Source organism: Humulus lupulus, chromosome 7 (genome assembly GCF_963169125.1).
Source record: "Humulus lupulus chromosome 7, drHumLupu1.1, whole genome shotgun sequence".
Classification (NCBI taxonomy): Eukaryota; Viridiplantae; Streptophyta; class Magnoliopsida; order Rosales; family Cannabaceae; genus Humulus; species Humulus lupulus.
In genome coordinates this window covers 189296747-189301465 of record NC_084799.1, presented here as the reverse complement: position 1 = coordinate 189301465, position 4719 = coordinate 189296747, and positions in this window count along the sequence as shown.

Genomic DNA, 4719 nt, shown 5'->3' with positions numbered 1-4719 from the left:
CGCAAGCCAGATCGGGAAGAACATGGAAGTGTACATTGATGACATGCTAGTCAAGTCAAAGACCGCCGATAACCATTTTTCCGACCTGGGAGAATGCTTCAAGATACTACAGGAGTATGGCATGAGGCTTAATCCACAAAAGTGCACTTTTGGAGTCTCATCGGGAAAATTCTTGGGTTTCATCGTCAATACCCGAGGAATCGAGGCAAACCCCGACAAGATCAGATCGTTGCTCGAGCTTCCCTCACCCAGGTCATGCAAAGATGTCCAAGGCCTAACAAAAAGGGTGGCAGCCCTCAACTGGTTTATTTCAAAATCCACCGATAAGTGCTTGCCATTCTACAACCTGCTCCGAGGAAATAAGAAGTTCGAATGGACAGAAGAGTACGAAAGCGCTTTCCTCGACCTGAAGGCACATCTGGCTGAGCCGCCCGTATTATCCAAACCAAAGGCAGGAGAGCCTCTTTTTCTCTACCGAGCAGTCACGGAGGATGCAGCTAGTGCCGTATTGGTCCGAGAAAAGGACCGGGTTAAGAGACCTGTCTATTACGTCAGCAAGAGACTTCTCGGAGCTGAATCCTGGTACCCGTTGATGGAGAAATTAGCATTCTGCCTTATCACGGCCTCTCGAAATCTCAGGCCGTACTTCCAGTTCCACTCAGTACACGTCATAACCGATCAGCCTTTAAGGCAGGTTTTGCAAAAACCTGAAGTGTCGGGATGTCTGTTAAAGTGGGCTATCGAACTCAGTCAGTTTGAGATTTTGTACACCCCACGAACTGCCATAAAAAGACAGGCCCTGACCGATTTTGTAGCAGAGTGCACAGGATTCCGGGAGGATCCTGCAGAAGACTCACCCCAGATCACCTCGGCCCGGGCGTCATGGAGGATCTTCGTGGATGGTTCATCCAATGAGAATGGCTCCGGGGCTGGAATCATTTTAATATCCCCCGAGGGACATAGATTCCACTCGGCGCTGAGATTCGGATTCAAAGCCTCCAACAATGAGGTTGTATACGAAGCTTTGTTGGCCGGGCTAAGAATAGCCCAGGAGCTGAAGGCGAGCTCCGTCCAGTGCTTCAGTGACTCCCAACTCGTGGTAAACCAGGTTCTGAGTGAATATCAGGCACGAGGACCCAAGATGGCTGCCTACCTAGCAAAGGTAAAAGTTGAGCTGTCCGCGTTTGGGCGAGGCTCAATCGAGCAGATACCTCGGGAACAGAATGCTAACGCAGACGCTCTTGCCAAGCTCGCCACCTCTGGGGAGACGGAGGCTCTGGGGTTAGTTCTGGTAGAGTTCTTGGAAAAACCAAGTATAGAAGAAGTTAGGGCAGAGGTTGAGATGATCGACGCTAGGCCGACCTGGATGACCCCCATCCTCGAGTATCTAACCAAGGGGAAGCTACCTGAAGGGCGTAATGATGCGCGGCGGGTACTGTACCAGGCCCCAAGGTATACGATGGTAGATGGGACGCTATACCGGCGTGGGCACTCCCTACCTCTCCTATGATGTGTTCTTCCAAGCGAAGCAAAGGCCATCCTGCAGGAAGTGCATGAGGGTTTTTGCGAGGATCACACTGGGGGGCAAAGCTTGGCCCTAAAGGTCTTAAGGCAAGGATATTACTAGCCCACTCTGTCCAAGGACTCGATCTCGTATGTCAAGAAGTGCGACAAGTGCCAGCGATTCGCCACAGTTGCCCGAGCTCCCCCAGTCGAGCTGAAGATGATCTCTTCCCCATGGTCGTTTGCAGTTTGGGGGATCGACTTGGTTGGCGCCCTCCCTACTAGAAAAGGCGGGGTCCGCTACGCCGTGGTGGCCATCGACTACTTTACGAAGTGGGCTGAGGCAGAACCATTGGCAACGATAACTTCCAAAAAAGTCCTCGACTTCGTGGTTAAGAGCATTATCTGCCGATTCGGGCTGCCCAAGAAAATTGTTTCTGACAATGGGACTCAGTTCGACAGCGACCTTTTCACCGAATTTTGCGAAAGGTACGGACTTGTGAAAAGTTTCTCCTCCGTGGCCTATCCTCAGGCGAATGGCCAGGTCGAGGCCGTCAACAAAACGTTAAAGGCGAGCCTCAATAAGAGACTAGATGAAGCGAAGGGGGTCTAGCCAGAACAGCTCCCCCAGGTTCTGTGGGCATACCGGACCTTGCATCGGACTCCTACGGGTCATACTCCTTTCTCCCTGACCTTTGGGAGTGAGGCAGTCCTCCCTGTGGAGATTAAGGTACTTTTGCATAGGGTCCAGGCATATGACCAAGACCACAACCACAACCACGAGCTACTTGGCACTTCCCTTGACCTGGTTGATGAAAGACGAGAAGATTCGCAACTCCAGCTCGCACATTACCAGCAAAAAATCACTCGCTATTTCAACTCAAAGGTCAAAAAACGCGCCTTTAGCGTTGGCGACCTGGTCCTCAGGAGAGTTTTCTTAGCCGGTAAGGATCCCAAAGATGGGGTATTGGGACCGAACTGGGAAGGACCATATCAAGTCATCGAGGTCATTAAAGAAGGAACTTACAAACTAGCTCGACTTGATGGAGGGGCAGTCCCACGAACTTGGAACACCATCCATTTGAAGAGATATTATCAATGATTCCCTTGTAAGGCCTAAAAGGTCATTTTTTATGTATTACGCAATGAGAATTAACTTTTTTCGTTTAATGACTGTACATATTTACAAGTGTAATATAAAGTAACCACGAAAGACCCTTTCCCAGTTACTTGGGGGGCATATGGTACCTGGATATAACCAGGTTGCCTTAAAGACTTAGAAGTTAATTCAAATCGATTGATCGTTGTTTTTCTTAAAAAACACGAGATATTTATAAGGGATTAACACGAACTAAGCTCTACCCTAGAAATAACCAGGTCATAAAACTTAGAAGTTAACTTAAATCGATTGATCGTTGTTTTTCTTAAAGAGCACGAGATATTGATAAAAGTTAACACGAACTAAGTTTTCAAACTAAGTTCCTGGATATAACCAGGTCATAAAACTTAGAAGTTAACTTAAATCGATTGATCGTTGTTTTTCTTAAAGAGCACGAGATATTGATAAAAGTTAACACGAACTAAGTTTTCAAACTAAGTTCCTGGATATAACCAGGTCATAAAACTTAGAAGTTAACTTAAATCGATTGATCGTTGTTTTTCTTAAAGAGCACGAGATATTGATAAAAGTTAACACGAACTAAGTTTTCAAATTAAGTTCCTGGAAATAACCAGGTCATAAAACTTAGAAGTTAACTTAAATCGATTGATCGTTGTTTTTCTTAAAGAGCACGAGATATTGATAAAAGTTAACACGAACTAAGTTTTCAAATTAAGTCCCTGGAAATAACCAGGTCATAAAACTTGGAAGTTAATTTAAATTGATTGATCGTTGTTTTTCTTAAAGAGCACGAGATATTGATAAAAATTAACACGAACTAAGTTTTCAAATTAAGTTCCTGGACATAACCAGGTCATAAAACTTGGAAGTTAATTTAAATTGATTGATCGTTGTTTTTCTTAAAGAGCACGAGATATTGATAAAAATTAACACGAACTAAGTTTTCAAACTAAGTTCCTAGAAATAACCAGGTCATAAAACTTGGAAGTTAATTTAAATCGATTGATCGTGGTTTTTCTTAAAAAGCACGGGATATTGGTAAAAATTAACGCGAACTAAGTTTTTCAAAATAGTAACTAAAGTGCATAAAGACAAAAAGAAATAAGTCAATTAAAAATAAAATTGATAATTAGATTGTCTCGAGGTGGAAACACCTCATGCAAAAGTTACACAAAAAAAAATTTGAGAATATTAAAGGAAAAGGTGCGAAAAAGGAAGGCCCTAAGCTCCGCTAGGCTGCCCCGTGGAGGTCGTCGTTTCGCCCTCCTGCTCAGCTGCGCCGGAGACTTCCCCGGTCTCAGAAGGTGCCTCTTTCTCGAGGCGAGCTTTAAACCCCTCCAGCAAGGGTTCCCAGACGTCCGCTCCCAAGAAGGAGAAATCACCTTCAGAGTTGTAGACCCAGCAATGGTAGAGCATGTCCTCCATGGCGGTGCTGGAGGCTGCCTTCTCGGCTTCCAGGGCAGCCTTGGCCTCCTCAGCCCCGGCCTTTGCAGTGTCTAGCTCTGCCCGAGCAGCGACAAGGGTGGCTTTGGTTGCCTCGACCTCTTGAAGCTTGGGACGGGCTTCTTCCAACTCGGCCTGCGCAGCCGCCAGGGTATCCTTAGCCTCCTGCAAAGAAGTCTGGTGGGTGGCCATAACCGCCTAGTGCTCGCCCCTCATATCCTTGAGCTGGGCCTTGGTCCGGGCTATGCTCCTGTGAAGGGCCAAGGCGCTCTGCAAAAACGGAGAGGCAACTGCCTTAAGAAAAAGAGAAGGGAGAAAGGAAAAACAGGGCAAGGCATGCTAATCAAAGATCACAAAAGGATAAGGTCAGCTTACCGTTAAGGCCATGCCCAAGGAAGATTCCAGCACGCCCACCGGGCTCCTTGTTTCGATGGCCCTGAGCTCCCTCTCGTTGAAGCGGTAGAAGTGGCTGACGGTGTAGTTTGCTGTCTCATACACCGTCCCTCGAAAGACGTCTGGAATCTTCTCCAGGTCCTGGGGATCAACCGGGATGCGCACCTCAGGAGGCACAATCGTCAAAGCCCCGAGCTCCGCCCCTGTGTCCCGGACGAAGGCCAGAGCTCGCAGAGGGGGTGGGGGCATGCTCCCTTTGC